Genomic DNA, 19,706 nt, shown 5'->3' with positions numbered 1-19,706 from the left:
TGGAGTTCTCTACCTGAAATATGTGTCCCTGGCATGTCTACAAACCCCCTGAGAATGAAAAAAATCCATTCTGCCCCTGTTTTGATTTCTCCACCTTTCTGTAAATGTGTGTGAAACGAGCCGTTTCAGACTTCCGTGTTTTTGTTACGTAACAACAATATCCGGTCTGTCACAGAGTCAGAGCTCGGAGCTTGTTCAGCCCATAGATTGTATAAAATAATACTGAATCCCTCCCCCGTTTTTCATTACCTGCACAAATGTGTGCTAACAAGGAGCTTAGGAGGGAGGCATGCTAGTTGTAGACTGTCTTAATAAACACAGGTCGGTTTTACTGCCCACGTCTGCAGATTTGAAGATCTAGTGGATGATTTTTATTTATCATGGATAAATGCTAGCGCTAATTAGCATAGCCACATAGCTACATGTTCATAGCTGTAGCTGTGTACCAAGACACACGTCTACATACTGACAAATAAAACAACAAGAAACACAGAATCTGTGATCAATCCTTCAGAAAGGTCCTGCTGCCTTTCTGGCAGAGGTCGGTTTGACTCCCCACGTCTGCAGATTTGAAGATCTAGTGGTTGATTTTTATTTATCATGGATAAATGCTAGCGCTAATTAGCATAGCCACATAGCTACATGTTCATAGCTGTAGCTGTGTACCAAGACACACGTCGACATACTGACAAATAAAACAACAAGAAACACAGAATCTGTGATCAATCCTTCAGAAAGGTCCTGCTGCCTTTCTGGCATAGGTCGGTTTGACTCCCCACGTCTGCAGATTTGAAGATCTAGTGGATGATTTTTATTTATCATGGATAAGTGCTAGCGCTAGTTAGCATAGCCACATAGCTACATGTTCGTAGCTGTGTACCAAGACACACGTCGACATACTGATAAATAAAACAACAAGAAACACTAAATCTGTGACCAATCCTTCAGAAAGGTCCTGCTACAGGCGCCTCTCCGTCAGGATCAGATTCTGGATCAGATTCAGAGGGTTGAAATAACGTGACCTGTGAGCAGCCGTGTATATTCAGCCAACATGTAAACATTATATCAACGTGCTGGACAGCCGAGGCCACACCCACTTCCTGAGGGGGCGTGGTCAGAGAGAAAACAAAGTGTTCTGAGGAGGACTGAAGAAGAGGGCTTTTCAGGCATGCCAAAATCTGATTTCAAAGTGTTTTTTTGAGCATAAACTTTAAAGACATGTTTTGGGGACCTTTTAGACCAATATATATTGATGAAAAAAGCGTGATATGTCACCTTTAAGGTTGCCAGTATTTGAATGAAACTGTGGTTTCATTTTGGTTAAATCTTGTACTACAGTTTATCTTGAATTATATTTAGGAAGAGGTTAGTGAGGCTGCACCCATAGCAGCCCTCTGTCAGCCAAACAGTCTAAATCTAAGAAGGTTTAAGATATTTAAAGAAGGAGAGGCTATCCTTTAAAGTGTGACTGGTGTAAATCTTCAAACCCATCTGATAAGTGCTCTTTGCCCAAAGTAGCTTTACATAAAGCAATCTGAAAGCAGCAGGCAGGCTTGATTTAAAATGCTCCAATATCTTCTGATTCTCCCGAAGAAGAAGAAAAGAAGGGAGGGTCAATGTGTCTGTTCCTGCAAAACAAATTAAGTATTTTTTTTATAGCATTAAGTTAGTGTCACATTACTGGACCGATTTAAGTGACAGTCTGTCATTGCTGGTACATGAAACAAAGCAATCTGTTTTATTAAGCATCCAATCAATTGAATCCTCTTCGTACTGTCCCTAACAAGCTTTACAATCAACAAGCAGACATAAATCAGTATTACTGAGATCATAGGGAATCAACAAAGGTAATATATTATTCAAAATGTCACAAATCTGTAATATGTGAAGACGTTAAGATATTGAAATGCTCTTGTGTATACAGTCTTTTAGGTTAATGTGATCTGATTTGCTGTTATTTCATTATTAAGCAGTTTTGAATCTCTAATATTGACGTACAATAAAAACATATAGGACATGAAAAGTACATAATAAGACAGTAAAAACAAACTTTGTAAACTGGTATTTATTCTTTCAGCAGTGATTGAATCCAGACATATTGTGCAATCAGCACGAGGCGATACCCGTTAATCAAGAACCCCCGATGGTCCCTGAGACAGGAAGAAGAGATACATAGTCTGAATGTTTTCCTTTGGCATGTATTAGCAAACACAGCAGGGAACTTACGAGAGACAAATGCTGAATTTTCCCACAACTGAATAATGACAGGAAATGTTGGCTTGAATCTATTTGCCAAAGGTAACATCTAGGGTTAAGAGACACCTTGTTTGATGTCTTTATTCTGAAAAAGATTGCCAACCACACTCTCAAGATCATCTTGGTTGTTTCTTTTTCCCCACATTACCAACCTACGTCACCACCCAGGCTCAACTCTTCTGTATGAGCCACAGTTCTGCCCGAAGGCACCAAGGTTGATTGAAGACACAGTGTCAGCTGGTTTGAGGTCACTGTGAACATGCAGGTGTTTTCTCACATAGTATCACCTTGACACAGGCGCCCCTGATACCACTGAGCTGTAATGTAATTGCAACACAGTCCGGTGTTAGGATGGTGGCGGTGAAGCACAGGATGGGCTGTCAAGATGAACGGACAAGAGCCAATACGTCCAGACTCTATCACTGTTAATTGAAGTGGGAGGAAAAAGAAAAAAAGATTGGAAGAGGGAAGAGGAGGGAAATAGAGAGGGAGATAGCAGCAGAGGGAGAGAGCCTGTCCTAATGGTAACCTTATCTCCAGATGAACCTTGCCTGGTATGTGGGAGGTTAATTCAATGTCATGCCAGGGTCCATTCTACCATCTCATTTGGGAGATGGAGGAGAGACTCTATCTGTTCCCATCTGGGGGAAAAAAAGGCAATTTGTTGAAGTATTTACAGCTAATTGTAGCACCATGAAATCCAAAAGAGTGTATGCATCTCAACTTGAAATTGAAGTGCCATCCACGGTAATCCTCTATGTCAGAAGTTTCAACATAACAAGCTCAGGAAAATTAATATCATTTTCTTTCCTTTTTAGGGGATTGCAAAGCTGTCTATGTATTATGATGCAGTAATCCAAATTGCATTTAGAGTATTGGAATTAATTCCCCGAAGGTGTGAGGCTCAAGCAACATTAGCTGGGATGCTTGGCGTCTTCAGCACTAAAAGAAAGACAGAATGTGAGCCTCATTTTTGCTCCTCTGTTTCTCGGAGAATAGAGTCCTGATGTTGGGATTTATGCAACTGCTGCAGCTGCAAATACACATCTCAGCTACGTTTTTATTGAAAGCACTCTGTCATAGCTTTGCACTGACAGGCTGCAGTGTTGGCTTTCCTGTGAACCTTGATGAGGGAGTTAAAAGAGCAGAACCAGTGTGCCTCACATTTTGGATTTCAAAGTCTGCACAGGTCTGAAATAGCCAATGGGCACAAAGTTTCCTTCTAAGGGCAAAAACTGTCAGTTGTCAAGAGTTGTATGCTGCTGTAATTATTTTGAATGGGAAAATTAATTCCTGACATGCATTTTGAGCTGTTAAAATCTAAGTAAGGATATAAAATACTTTCATAGTATGTATACAAGAGATATCCTCTCAAAACCTGCTCTGAAATCAGGTGTCTGCTCAGAACAAACAATGAAAAAATAAAAACTTTTTTTTTTTTTTTACTTTTGTCGGTGTCAGGATTTACTCTTGACACAAATCTTTATTCGTTGGCTTTTAACGGATTAAACTACTTTTCTAACAAGTGACGCACATCTCACAAATATCACCAGAGAATGAGTGATCAATGAAATACGCAAGAACATCCTGTATTTTACGTTTTCTCAAACACTGAAATTAAAACTGTCCAGCACTGATAAATATGTCACTGAGGCTGAAGTGTTCTCTTTGTGGAAATGCTTATAAAGAAGGAAATGGAATTTGAACACTATGTTGTACACACTTCAAGGTTGGAAAACTAAAATAACAGCCTACTCCAATTCATTGAAGGATTTCTGCCATGACCATACATAGTGGAGTCTGGTCAGATTTCTACCATGGTTAGAAAGGCACTCCAGTAAGAGCTGTTTGTCTTCAATGCTGTACATCCACAGGAACTGATGGATGGCATAGAAAGGGCAGAGGCCCTCGCTCCATTCGTCAAAAGCAGACAACCTCTTGGGGCATGGTGGCACAGGTGACAAATGAAGACCTAAGCTCCTGCTGGAGGGGTGCGAATGCTTGGAGCTTTGGAGGAAGTCCCAGCTTGATAAAAATGGACGGCAACCACTTATATTTGATCCATATGTTCTCCCCTGTCCGCTTATTATCCTCAGCTTTCATAAAACATCTCAGAGCTTTTTGTCCTGAGTTATAAATTGCATGACAAATTGGTCTTTGCACTTTAAGCTGGGTTCAATAAGGCCCCAAATTGGTACTTAAAAGTGTGCAGTGAGAATGGGACAGATGCGGCTGAAGGAGGCTGTGGAGACTTGAGTTGACGTAAATCACATTTTGCATTTGCAGGCAGCAGGGAGAAGTGATTCTATTTGAAGCCCCATATCAACTTGAGGCTTCAATGCATATTGTTAAAGTCGACGGAAATGGGAGTAGTGTAGGCAGGGGTGGAAAGAGACATTAACTTGAAGGTCTTGGCCAAGAACCAGGAATAATGCAATGCCCTTTCAAAGCTTTCAGAATTCCTCTGAAAATAGACGAGGTTTCTAAACATCCCAATTCATCAATTATGAGTGTGTGTGTGTGTGTGTGTGTGTGTGTGTGTGTGTGTGTGTGTGTGTGTGTGTGTGTGTGTGTTAAGCAGTAATAGATATGAACAGTCGTGGAGCCACTTATTAAGTTTCACTCAAAAATAATTTTCTCATATTCATTTTTATATCCGTAGTTGACAGCTTTTTTTATTGAACTAGCTATTTACTCAGTTAAACTGTCCGTTCTTAACATTACGCCGCAGCTTCACAGAGAATAAATAAGGTTGCCAAAAGAGGTGATCTTTCTGGAAGTGTAATGCCTTTTCTTAACCGCCCGACCATTGTGGCTCTTCCCGGAAATCAGAGTGAAGTATTTGCAGGTAAAAAAATAGTAAATCAGTCCAAGTGTAACCATTACCACAACAAACTGCAGAGTTCCTTCCACCACGCTGGTCGACTCGGGCAGAATGAGACCATGAAGGCTGAATTGTGCGATGTTCCATTCAGTTCCTTTTTGCGGAGACAAGCTTAGAGCACGCTGCTTGTTGCTGTCAGAGGGAGTATATCATTTTCACTGAAAGCTACATAGTGTGATTGTTGTTGGTCTGTCAATATCTGGATTAGCCTACGTGCTGAGGGACAGAACAGAACAGCAATAAGACTGCACCTCAGTTTTTTATCACTTTGGGAACATATTATATTCAAGGGCACCTTCTGTGATGGATGAGGGGGCAGAGTTTGTTTATTTCTTTTCCTCTGTTATTACAGCTTCTGTAAGGAAAGTCAGCAGTTATATTTTCTCAACATTGTGTTCATCATGTCCTGTTACATTCAATTGTTTAAGGTTTCCATTACTTGATTTTCATTGCCAAACTACCTATGACTTTCTTTTTTACCGCACCTTAACATGTGCAATACAGTCATTTACTAACTTAAAGCTGCATTCCTCGATTGGTGGCATCAGCAGACAAATGAGGGACAAGCTCTTGACACAGCTCCACAGTTATTTATAACTTGCATATACTCTTCTTTCTGTCAGTATACTGGTAAAAATTCTAGATACTTTCATTGCATGCATTACAGGGAAATGGTGTTAACATATTCACACACTTTCGACTTGCTATAAGTTCCTCTGCTGCTTAAACTCCCTTGTCTGGTGTTTCCTTTGTCCCAGCTGTCACTTCCATGTAATATTTGTACAGCGTAGAAACAAGTAGCATATGAGCCAAAGTTAAAAATTTGATTGATTACACTCTCTTGGTAACACTCTCGACAAGCTATCGGAAAAACAATGACCTGTGGATTGTTAGCTTTGTTGATAAGCCAGAAAGCTAACACTCAAAAAGATGTCAGCAAACACATCCCTTTGTTTTTCTTCATAATCCAATAACCCCCTTCTTTCATATTTAGGTGTTATAAGAACTAGGAAGTAAAATTTGGGACCCAAACAATGACATTAAAGAGGCTAAAGGAGATGCTGGCTTAGTAAATTACCGTGGTATTACAGTGTCCTTCTCACATTGCAAAGCCCTATTGCTATTACTCATAAGAGATGAACTGTGCATGCAGACACACTGTCTCTCACACACATGCAAGTACATGTGCACACACAGAGACACTCTTTGTGCTGGTTTAATTATGAACTGACTTTGACTCTGACTTTCATTCCAGCTTAAACCATCCATGCCCTAAATGCAAAGGAATCCATAAAACTCTGAAACTTCCTGGTATAATGCTTATCACTCGTGACAGAGTGAAGTGTGTCAGTGTGGTTGAGAGATATTTTTACATACTCTTGTTAGTTTTATGAAGGCTGATGACAACTCATGTTTGGTTTTATGTCGGCACGTGTTATTGATTTTTGCTGAGTGCTCAGGGTGGTAAATAATCACAGAGGATATATTGCCTTCGCTGCAAGTTTAGCTTTGTTTACCAAGGCAGAGCTGTTTAATTGCACTTTATGCTCAGTGCTCAGAGCAGTGTTGCCTCACATGGAAATTTATTGGATTTGAGAAATTTGTTTAGCTAATTAGATTTATTTCTTGGCTTATATTTGAAAAAATATATTGAGGAAATGCTACATCATTAACAGTGCATTGCACTGTGTTAATATAAAACTACATCTGTGACCATAATGATGCACACTGGTGTCTCATCAAACTTAAATCCCTTTAACCAAGGGCCAAGTAAACTAGGGTTTATAAGGACTGTGTTTTGGAACCATATCAATATCATAAGTTTTAAGGATGCACAATATGGATTTTTTTTACTCACAGTGATAACTGATAACATCATGATACTGGTGACCGATACTAATAAGACTCCCACTTTGTGTGCGTGTGTCCATTTAAAATGTGTAGTTTATGCACACATCAGGGCAAGAAAGACTACGTTTTTTATCAAGCAAAAATGCATATATTTGAATATTGTACATTTATCAAATCAAATCTGACTAAATCAAACCAAAATGGGTCCAAGCAATAATGTCTTTTTCATGTTAAAGGCTATTTTTAACCACTGGGCTGTCAAACAACCCTTAGTTTCCTCTCTATGTAAAGGTGGTTCACGAAGTGCTGCTAATACATTGATTTTGTCATTGATTGCTGTCATCTTAAAAAAATGGGTTGTTCCCGAAGAGCTTTCTAGAGTTCTCAAATTAGTACTATGACACTTTCTGCTTTTTGATGGATATGCTATCTGTGGCTACCGCTGCTTTGTATTTCTTTAATTAATCTTTGTTGTGATGACGGCTTTTCATGTGATTTTAAAGACTGATAGTTTTAAAACATCAGGACTTTTTCCTCCTTTAGTAAAACTTGCAGCACATGTTTTAAAGTTGCAATTGTGTTATCCTCTTAGAACAGTGAAAAAAATTAACATGGGTAATGCCATTTTAACTCTCGTCAGCTTGTGGCCTCTGCACTTGTATTGCTTATCAACTTGTGATAGAGGATCTCACTCTCCTACTATAAGCGTGTTAATAAGCAAATTAAAGTAAATTTTTTTATTGGATAAAAATTCAAATCTAAATAATTTTCACAGTTTGATTTTGACAAACAGCTTTAAGATGCTCTATAGACACTGGCAGGAATACTGTATCACAACCAGGCACCAGTGAAAACAATGAAAATTGTACTAAGTGAACGAATATTTGAAAATCATTGCCCATTCCTAATTTCTGTTTTTTTTGGGTTACATATATAGAGGGTTTTAAATTAAAAATTGAATATTTTTGCAGATCCTTTATTTTTCTTCCTGTCTTTGAAAAATATTTGTTTGTTTTTTTTCTTCCTCTAACTTTTAGTTAAAGAGAGATTTTGAATCAACACTAATAGCATGCGGGTTGTTGAAGAAATGAAGAATAAATTACGTCTCCCTTGCTTTTGTGTGTCTGTAATCCTGAGAGCAGTTCATGTCATGTTTTGATTGGTGCATTCTTGAAACGTTTTGCTGAATTTTTGGATGCATTTGTGCTGCAGCCCCAAAAATGCTGGAAATGCAGGCCATACACGTCAGCTTCTCCTTTGAGATCAGATAAAAGAGAAAGCTTTAGACCTCCATGCCCTCCAATTTAATGTCAGTAACTCACACTGAGGCCAGCTTTTCTGCAGTAACACTGTGGAGAATTCTAGGTCTCACACCCACCAAGGCAGTATATCCTATCAGTCACTTTATAGAGCTGGCTTTTTCTTCTTCTTTTTTTTATGTTCCTCAAGCAAGTGTTACGCATGGATGAGTGTCCACAGGGAGCCTCGGTGAACATGAAGACCCAGTGTGACAGGTCAGTTCCCAAATAGAGGTTACTCCTACAGCCCTGGACCACTTAACACATACCTGTTTTTACCTGTGGTAACATTACAGTTTTATACACTGCTTGCACACATAAATGTGTTGTTCTCCAACAGGCTAAATGACAGCTGTTCAGATTCATGTGACGGTGAAAATGCTTTTAAAGTCATAGTCCACCAGATAATTGAATTCAGCTTGATAATCAACATTAGAATCTCTCCAGCCTTTTATCTGCACTGTGAAATATGCAGATCAGAGGATTTATCTTTTGTCATTGATAGCAAAGATTCTATAGCCCTTTGAGACACATCCAACAAGCTTTGTTTTTTCATCCCAGTCAGCAGTTAGACCACACTTCTACCGCCAATGTTTGTAATGTGATCTGCTTTGTCGGCATATCCTTCCATTCATTAGAGCCACTGTCTCACAAAATACTTACAATTACAATGAAGAGCATCTTAATCATGGGGAAGCCATCCTGCAAGTGAGGCAGAGGCGGTTCCTTCTGTGGACTGAGTTGACATATTGCAGCTATGCAGCAATTAAGTGGAAAGAACAAAGAAACAGATACAGAGTCATTCTTCTCCGGATACTGGCTAGGGAAAAGTATCTCCAGGCTCAAATGATAATCCATGTCCTGGGTTTGAATGCTTTGAGCTGGGTTGTAATGGCTCACAATCCAGAGATCCTCCATCAAACAAAAACCTTTATGTTCACGCCGAGAGCAAAGCTCTTAACTAGCAGTCTCAGGAGTGTGTCAAATCAAATATCAGACCCTTCAACTATCACCACAGGGCACATTTCAAGATTTGTTTAATGATTACAGAGAGTATAGAAGCCTCATTATAAAATAATACAATCAATGGGTGGTTTGTAAAGTATATTTCTCTTCAAAGATTTGAGCAGATAGTTCCCGAGTGCAGCGTAGAAAGTGCTTGGCTCTGCAGTTAAAAAGTTTGGGGTGAAAGACGCTGTAGTCTTTTTCAGCTCTATCCAATCAGCAAGCACATAAATAAACTGGTACTGCGCCTTTGAATCTATCAGCAGAGATTCCTCCACCTCTTTTCTGCAGAGTATGATGTTTTCTCTGCTCCTCATTCAACGGATAGCAGAGTCTTCTTTACCCGACGCACTGTGCTCACTGTAACAAGAGGAGATGCCATAGCTGTTCTCAGCAACTTCTAGTCATTACACCCTCTGCAGTCACCAGCAATGGCTCTGTGTTGTTGTGACTCTGGAGGAAGCATCATGTAAGAGGAATTTGGAGGTCAAAATCCCCTGATCAAATGTGAAGTAGTGGCAGAAAGAGCACTGAGTAAACCAGACAGTGCTCTGTCAGGCCTGCTGACGGCCGACGAGGGAGGATGCCTCGTCATTTGTCTCCCTTCTGATCGGACCTGTCAGTCGGGATTCATCCTGCGAGAAAAACTTTTTCAGCTCATGCAGGTTCTGTCACAAGTACTACTTCTGTCTTCAAACTAAAAAGAAAGAAAGAAAGAAAGAAAGAAAGAAAGATAGATAGATAGATAGATAGATAGATAGATAGATAGATAGATAGATAGATAGATAGATAGATAGATAGATAGATAGATAGATAGACTATGATAAATAAATATCTATTTATCTGTACTTGTTCGTCATAGCAGCTGAGCACACCATACGGCTCATTGTTATTTTTAAACACGGTGAAGGAGTCATAATGCTGCTCACAGCTGCCTGTCAGTCGGTGCCGTGAGGGAACTGTTAACCACGTCTTTATCCAAACACGGCAGGTTGTCCAAGCTATGTGGTAGCACTGATCCAACATGGACACCGGTGCTTCTCTTAACACCTCCCCTCTCACTAAGATTACTTAAGCTCCCTGTTTTATGAGTGGGGGAGCCCTTCAATTTTCCCCAGCCCCTGTAATTATGCAGACTAGGAGTATGAAGCATGTGATTGTATTCCAAGGCAGAAGGTATATTACCTTTTTAGGGTGTCAAGGGGAGTACCTAAGGGAGCAACGTATAATTGCAGCTTGCATAGGGCTGAATTGTTAGAGCATGTAAGAGGGATTTTCTTATTGTGTGCTTGACTGCACTGGTGACCAGAGTCGTGTTCAGACTGTCAGTGAGCAATTGTGGAGTGGAACATATAGGTAATATGATATGTGCAGAGGAAATCATATAGCTTATAAACTGAGTTTAGGCTACACATCAAAAACTGAAAAAAGTCAGTAATTCTATGAACAGTTGTCTGAAAGTTTTTGAGCCAATGTTATTGGCATTGCTCCATGGTGGTGTCAGTCCAATCAACCCAAGATGTTCTCTTTGTTTAGAGCAACTTTGCAGATTTTAGCATGATAAGATGGTAAGGCTGCAACACATTATTAATATATGCATGTTGGCGTGACCATTAGTCATGTTCTGAGCCAAGTCTGGGAACATTTCCGTATATTAAAATTCATATATTTTTTAATTTCAACCAAAACAGAACCAGACTCTGGATTAAAACTGTATTTTTCAGAGTCTGCTCTGAAGCTTTGCTTTGCAGACAGCCTACTCAGTGTGTTTATTTCAATGCAAGCAATTAAAAATGTAAGTAGTGCACACAAGTTGCCCAGGTTGAAATGGAAAAGATCTATCTTGACAAAAAATATGCAGATTTGCCAAACTCTGACACCCCAAATTGTACCAAGTCATTTATTCCTCCTCCCTTTCTTTAGTTCACAAAGAGCATACTGCTGAAAAAAATGGAAGTCGATTGCAATCCTCAGCCAGCAATGATCATGACATCTTATTATCAAAATGAAATACATTACCAGGTTGGGAACTTTATTGGACCATCCCTAATTCTCACTGTCAGCATGTTAGCATGCTGATAACAGCATTGTGCTCGAAACACCACTCCGCTTAAGCAGAGCCTCACAAGCCTGCTACCAAAGCTGCAGACTCACTGTTGTCATATTTGATCCATGGGGCACTTTGAAATAAAAAAGAGAGTACAGTACTTCCATAACATGAAATTCAAGAGTAAGCTCAACTGTTAAAGTCAAGAGAGTGATGGGGAGCAATGAATTAACAATGTGTGCAGTGGAGATGTTTGTGGCAGTGGGTGACCCGCAGTCAAACAGCTATGATTCTTATGCTTTTCACATGAGAGCAGATGGGTCAGCAGAAGTTGTGTGCAACAATGACAGAGAAGTGTGTGATACTGTGAGGGGCCAAGCCAGGTGAGACACAGTGATAAATATTTCAAGCAGCATCGAGACTTAACAGTTGTGTTCATAGCAGCTCATAATCATCCATCACAGGAGGGCGACTGAACTGCCAGCCCAGAGCATGTCATCACCTGCAAAGTTCCCCTTCGAGGTGTTTTGAGCCCCCTGTTGCCACCCTCACCGTGCTACTGTTTTAATGCCTTGAATCATGTCTCAAAGGCAACTTTAAAAATCCCCCCCTGTGACTTCTCTCTTGGATCAGCTGAACCTTTGCAGAAGCTGCAGATTATCTGGGAAGGTTGACTGGCAGCTGTAGAGTTGAAAGGCATCCAGTGAAAGGTCGTGGTTACTTCACTTTTGGATTGAGTGTGCTATTAATGTAATGGTACTCAAAGCATCAACACTAGCTCGTCTTATTGACCACTCTAAGGGTAAAGGACTGTATGGAGGCCATTAAGTACACAGACAAAAGTGTCTACACAAAATCATTTAAGGCTAATGATTGAACGATTGATTGTCTTTACATTGAATGTATATTTTAATAAACATATAAAATAAGTCCTAAAACTGGGATGAGCTCTTCTCCTATTTGAAGCAGTGGTGAGTTCAAACAGGTCACAACCAGGCGCTTATCTATTTATACCCCAGAGACCAACTGAGATTCTGGCTGTTTCACCCAGCGGCACCTTCAGGCTGACGATGTTATTCCTGTACAGCTCTGCAGCTCTGGTTCGAGCAGGAAATTCTTCACAGGGATCACTGTATTCCAGAAATGATGTGTGGGTGGGTGTTGTGTGCGTGTGTGTGTGTGTGTGTGTGTGTGTGTGTGTGTGTGTGTGTGGGGGGGGGGGGGGGGGGGGGGGGGGGGGGGTCAGGGGAAAGAGAGGTAATATTATAGGGGGATTGCCTGTAATGCCACAACCTTCCCCTGTCCTCCGCTTCCATCAGAATTCTCCCTGAGGGGGATCGACAGGCAGGGTTAAGGGGGGCTCTTTAAAAGCATCAGCTCAACTCTAAGGGGGCGATAGTTGCATTGAACTCTAAACACATAATTTAATATCTAATATAGATGAAGTAAAAATTCACTACATATTTCATAGTCAAAGTTAAGCGAAAAAGCTAAATTATTTTATCTTTTATACATTTTTTAAGTTGTATTTTTGAGATTTTACACCTTATTTATAGAGGAGAGTGGGGGATGACATGGGAAAGAGGCCACAGGCTGGAATCGAACCCATGCCACTCACTTTATGGGTGTAACCAAACCATTAGGCTAAATCCACAGCCTTTTATTCTCTTTAAACCTGATTATTCCACTGCATTTTTCTCTGAGGTTGTAATCACACACAACAGGTAAAATGTGCTTCATATTTTTTCATTTTCACTTTACTCTAAATTTAGGAGAAACAGATAAATATAATGTTAGTCCGTCAGTCAGACTAGAAGTTGTAGGACAGACTATGAAACAACATTTAGACAATTTATCTCTCGATTTTGATTAAATTAAACTAATTAATTATGTAAAGCTTTTATTTGATTTTCTGAATGTGTAGTACATGGTTAGACAGAGGGATGCACCTCTGACCTCAATTTATCTTAGATCCTGGCTGAGGCCATGCTAATATTCTAATATTTCTTCCTTTGTAATATTCAGCACTGTCTGTTATCAGTGTGGCCATAGCTGAGCCGGTTTAGTAGCCCTGGCTCTTAGCCACAACATGGAAGGGTTCTGGCGCTGTCAGAGACACATGAATCGATGCTGCTACGATGTAATTGGCCACAGAGCAGAAACCCTGCAACAAGGTCTGCTATTGTCAAAGCGTTGGAAGTCACTTCAGCATTTCATTGATATTTGGTGCATTTATGTGTTATTAGTGGGACTGTCTCTCCTTGCGCTGTTGATGTCAACTCTGTTGGAATCTTTAGACTACTGGACTGTGTTCAAGACATTTTTGATATGTTTTCCTTCTTTTTTTTCAAGATTTTGTTTGTGTTTCTGTCCAACAAGGACAATTCTAAATTATTAGAAAAGAAGTCAGAATAGAAAGACTCAAGAAGGAAGAGCTAAGGTCATAACTCAATCATTAGATGTTATATACATTATTTCTGTTATAGGGTGCCTCAGTCTCTGACTTCTCCTGTGATTGTGTGTAATGATTATATTTCCGCGCTTATGCAACAGAGTTATTGAAGTTTGGCTGAGTCTTGTAAACCCACAGTAAACGGCTTCTTTGTGTTTTAGTGTAATTGTAGTAGACAGCAGGTCTGCCCTCATAAATTGGTAACATGAGATCCAGTGGTGGTAAAGACGACAGTGCGAGGTAAATAAATAGTTATTTTGATTGAACCGGTGCCAGGCTCCTCTTCCAAGCCATCAGTCCCAGCTGCCTTGTGTCGCCATGGCAACCGATGGTCAGGCTGAGCTCAGCACAGAACTGTTTTGGTCTTGAGAAAAAAACATAAACAGGAGGACAAACAAAGGCTGCTCTCCGAAGCTGAGAAAACGCAGCGCGGTATTGACACCAGCCTGTGAATTGTCACAAGTATGCAAATTATCTTGCTTGTGTGAAGTCTCTGCCGCATCAATCATCCACATCTTGTGCTATTTTAATATGTCAGAGCACACAGCACGGAATTAAATTGTATACTCCACAGAATGTATGAGGGCGTTGTGAGATTATTGCTGTAAAATCTTTCAAATAAATCACGGCGGAGATAATAACATCACGCCATCTCTATTAAGCTGCTGACATTTCCTTTATTCTTTAATGGGAGCATAATGAAAGGCTAACATTAAATTCAACCTGCTTCTACTCAGCTGATAATCCACTAAATGGGTAATTATGAATTAACTGGATGGTTCTAAGTTATGTGGGTGGGACAGTGACCTGTGAGCGTGATGATTGTTCTTGTAAAAAGACAACCTGTGCTCTGCGGCTTGGCCTTCATTGAGCTATCAGGAGCTGTGGGGGATGCAGCGCTGTCAGCCTGCCTGCCCACCTCCAGCATCCACAGGATCGATCATGCCGCCGCCTCCTAGAGAAACCCAACCACCGCAGCTCCTCCAATTACTGCTGATGGGCCACATCTTTCTATCCGAATGGGCGTCAGAGCCATATGGCGCCTTTCAGAGTCAGGGACAGAAAGAGAAAGCGGAAGAATGGAGTGACCAGCTTGCAGTGGAAAACAGAGAACAGAGGGGGGGCATAGAAAGAAAGAGAAGGAATGTGGTGACAAGCATGCAAGCTGATGAAATCTCCTATGCAGAACTTTGCCAAGACGGATGCTGAACTTAGACCCACTGTGCATTATTAATATTGACCACTTACACAAGAATAAAGAGGCATTTACTCACCAACTGACATGCCTGAATTAATCATAGAGGCATATTCAAAGGCAAGAGGAATTCTCTTTCATTACAAACCTGGCAAAATTCACTTAAATGACAGACGTCTTCAGATGGAAAAATAAAAAGCTGTCAGGACTGTAATTATCTCCGGCTTATCTCTTGCTGTATCAAAGATCCAGCAGAGGACAGGTCATAGGTTTTTCTTTCTCAGCAGTGAAATGTTCAGTTCACCTGAAAGCATACCTTGAAAAAGAATATCACACGAGGTAAAGGTGACATGTGAGAGGAGATCATTAGTGATAGGATTCCTGCTTATCTGTGGAATTTCTGCAGTGCAGTGTAGCAGAGGCATGACCCTTGGAGGATGGAAAGATACATATAAAAATCAGCTATAAAGCCAATTCTGCTGAAAACAGGCATGTTCTTCCCCGTTCAGAGAGTGCAGTGGTTATTTATTTGCCTCGAGCTAGCGAACCTTAAAGCCTAATGTACTCTATATTTTTTCATATACTTTAATAGTGTGTGTGTTCTATATGTCCGTCCTGCACACGGCTCACAGAGGTTCCATTACGTGGACGCAGAATTTGACGGGATTGTGCCCACAGGGCTCTCAATGCTTTCCTGGATTCTGTTACAATAAAAGACTTATTAGAAATTCTGCAGCAGTCAGAACCTATAGACCTATAGAAAGCAAACTCAGAATCACAGCTGCATCAGGCAAGAGGTGTAATGCTCTTATGTTTTTTTTAGTAAGGTGAATTTTTTGCTGCAAGACGACCTCTGCAGCAGGTGTCACTTCCTTATGGTGCATCCATGTATATGCACATGAGGCTGAAAATGATTGCAGCTTCATCTCTAATCTGTTGTCACACTTGGAGTCAATCAATATCTACAGCACCCTGTCTGCTTTCTCTCTCTCTCTCTCTCTCTCTCTCTCTCTCTCTCTCTCTCTCTCTCTCTCTCTCTCTCTCTCTCTCTCTATCTCTCTCTCTCTACTCTCTCCATTCAGTCCTCCCTCTCCACGTTTCGTCCTTCATCCTTCACTGTCAGATGCGCAGACTGATGTTGTATCAGTGGTCAGCCCATGTTAGAGCCAACACAGCCTGCCTAACAGCATGAGCCTGTCTGAAAGAGTGTGAAATTGTGTATATGTGTGTTGTTCTTGTCTTGCCTCCACTCAGCTACACTTGTGATTGTCTTGGTGTTTGGTGTCTGGTCACACAGTGGAACATGACAGAACTGTTGTTAAAAAACCAAAGCCGCCTGTTGTGGTACACAAATGCTCCAGTCCTCAGCTTGTGTTGTGATTTCACTAAAACTCGGAAATATTCTGCGGCTCTAGCTCAGACAGTAAAGGAGGCACTCAATGTACAGAAACCTTGCTGCATCAGTCTTTTTGTGCTTTTCATTCCCACGCAGTCTTCCCATGTTTTCTGCTTCTTTTCAGTTATCCTGTCACTCAGGCAAAGACAAGAAAATGATAAAATAAAATGAGAGAAAGCTTGACAGGGTGTGTTGCAGATGTTAATCACACAAGAAATGTGGCTGGATGAGTATCTAACATGACATTTACAGGCACTAATTAAAGTGTCAGACTGGACTGAACATGTATGTCAAAATGACCCAGAGAAGAATGAATGTCAGGGACTATCTTAATCTGCAATGTTGCATCACATCATGAAGAGTTATGTGGGCTATATTGTGCCAAATAAGTGCAGCAAGGTAATTCTCCTGACACTCTATTTACTAGAGCTGCAAGGTTTTCTTATTTACTTTAACCCAGTCTGGCATCCAGAGATTTGACTTGACCAAACTGTAAAAAAGTATGTTTCTCGTGGTTTCCCATTTTATATATGATTCGTATCAGAGCTGTCACAAGATGCCATGTCCCTCTTGTTACAAATTAATACAATCAATTTGTTAGTTATTTTCCTTTCTGAAAAAAGAAAATGTAGCTCTTGATTATTGTGCTGAACATTCATTACCTTTTTCCGAATAAGGAATGTGTGTAACAATGGAGCCTGTCAGTCACAGTTCTCATGAATATCATTGTTTATATGTAAATGAGTCCCATTCAGACTGCGTCCCTTACATTGGCAGATAGGCAGGTGTGAATTCGATATAAGTATATTAACAAATGTATCAATTCCGTGACACATTTAAAAGACTGTCACACCATCTGTCCATCTTGCACTTTCACTATCCCTTGCTCATGCTGTATCACAACTGCTATTAGCAGGCAATTACTATTCAGTGCAGTAACCATAGCTACGCAATGCACAAAAGGCACATTTTGGGTCAGAGCCGGGTTATCTCTGAGCTTTTAACCCCTGATGAGCAGAGGCACAGCTTGAGATGCTCAGCCTCTTTTGGCAGCTCTACAGTCTGAGATGACATTTATGGCTGTTTGAGCTATTTCCATAAGCATTCCCAGCACTGCAGTGACCTGCTGGGCTTCCCGGTTGCCTTTAAAATATTTAAAAAGTACCCTTTAGGAGTTTATCTGACTGAAGTATAGTCATATTTTAGCCTATCCTGTCAAACCTTTGAATACATAGCATCTACTTTATTTTATGTTGATTTTATTCATATTTAATTTTTTTTCTTTTGACACTGTTTTGTTGTTGGGCTGTCACGATGGTACTTCATGTATAGCACTTAGGCCTTGAGCTTGTATGGGAGACACACCAATACTAATCAGCTGTCAGTGGAACACAACAAGAGGAAGCGTTGGTGTTACAATGTATATTGTCCCTCCCATGCAGGAGGTGCAGGTTGAACAGGCCTTTCAATCTCCATCATGTCAGAGCAGAATACAACTAGTGTGATGAAGGAGGTGGATGTGTATGGGCGGTTGGGGCTGTGTGTGATGCTGTTGGAGCCCCAGAACATTTGCCCCACAACTGGGACATTTGCACGAATACACCCATAAGAGTTAGATACTGTCTTAGAAACGAAAGTAACACTAGGGTAAAGTACATTTGCACTGAAAAGACACCTACTCGTTTCAAATACTGTTTTCCAAAATTGCTTAATTGCTCGCAGTTTTACAGAAGCCTAAATTCAATATGCATAAAGTTATTGGAAAAAACACATATTGTTTTTGAATCAAACAAAACTTCATTTTAAATGAGCTGTACTTGTTTAGTATGTTAAACTCGAACTGTATATAGGGTATATATATTTATGTAACTCTTAGAATTTGTTGTCATTTGAATTTTGCTCATCCTTTAACATGGATGTTATTTAACACTTCTTAAATACAAAATATATGCATGTATCATGCAGCTCAATGCAAAACAGTTTAGCACTATAATAATATATATTACTTTTACATGTAGACAATATAGTGTTCGGATTTTTAAGTTTATTTAATACAGGTTCAATCTAGGATTGCATCATCAAGTGCCAGTGACACTCATTACTAAGCAAGACACTGAACCCCAATTGCTCCTGATGACATGGTCAGCAGTGTGTGAATGAGTATGAATGAGATTAGTCAATGCTGATGGTCCCTCACTATAGCAGCCTCTGTCATCAGTGTGTGAATGGGTGAATGTGACGAGTAGTGTAAGAGTGCTTTGAGTGGTCAGAAAAACTAGAGAAGGGCTGTAAAAGTCCATTTACCATTTACTCTGACAGTTTCTCTTTTCAAAATATGCAAAAAGAAAAGTTTGTAGTCCTGCAGGATTTTACCACAGAAAAAACCTGCAGCAAAATGCATGTTATACAATGACTTATCAAAAAAATCCCAGGGACAGTACTTGCATGAGAATATATGAGTAGAGAGATGACCCTGCAGCTTCCACCCCCTCTCCCTCTTAGGTCTGTGTCCGTGTTCCCAGCTCCTTTGTTGATGTAATTTGGCACCACAGAGCATGTTTTAAATCCTGGGGCTCAAGTCAAGTATCTGTGAGTCAGATAGATCTACAGAAGGGGCATTCCCCATGGTTTTGAGATAATTACTTTCTTCCCTTATGACAAGCCTATTGAATTTAGCTTAGGCCAATAACAAATCTGCGACACTGCGTGCCCTCTGCTTTGCACGTTGTCAATAAGCTGTTAATGTGCCCGACCCTTGTCCCTTTTTTTTTTCACGTGGCATCAGCTGGTCCCCCCTCTATAACCACAGCGGCTGCCCACGGGCGAGCAAAAACCAACACTGTGGCAGATGAGGCTGACAGAGGAAGTTTCATCAATAATGGAGAGCGGTAGCTGGGGGAGTCGTGCAGAGGAATTGTGGTGTAGTGAGTGAGAAGTGCAGCTGGTGTGTATGTGTCATTCTTACAAATGGATATTTTTGAAATTGTGTTCCCAGGAGAGAAAACAAAAGAGAAAGATAGTTATTAATAGCTGATGGGCTGCATATGCTGTCAAATTACTGTTAAGATGTGTGCTTTTGCATTATTTAATATTTATTGACATTTGCTGTGCTGTTCTGGCAATGTTCCCCAGAGAGACTGAGAAATTATGAAATAATGAATTACAGAAAATATTAAATTAGGTATACATATTTGTTTAATTTCTTAGGCAGCCCATATTATACTGCTGTCAGGAATGTGAAACTCACAAATAAATATCCAACTGAAGTCAGCTACGAGGATTCAAGGTACACCCGTGAATGACAAAACCAAACTCTCATCCG

At 40.3% G+C, this 19,706-nt stretch overlaps 1 protein-coding gene across 3 annotated transcripts in view; it reads left to right on the top strand.

Moving 5' to 3' along the window:
- The window catches only part of LOC117825914 (galactosylgalactosylxylosylprotein 3-beta-glucuronosyltransferase 1), a 76,425-nt gene that overhangs the window by 19,922 nt on the left and 36,797 nt on the right, over positions 1 to 19,706 (top strand). The window lies entirely within an intron of this gene.

Source organism: Notolabrus celidotus, chromosome 14 (assembly GCF_009762535.1).
Source record: "Notolabrus celidotus isolate fNotCel1 chromosome 14, fNotCel1.pri, whole genome shotgun sequence".
NCBI lineage: Eukaryota > Metazoa > Chordata > Actinopteri > Labriformes > Labridae > Notolabrus > Notolabrus celidotus.
This window is presented reverse-complemented; position numbering and strand designations above follow the sequence as displayed.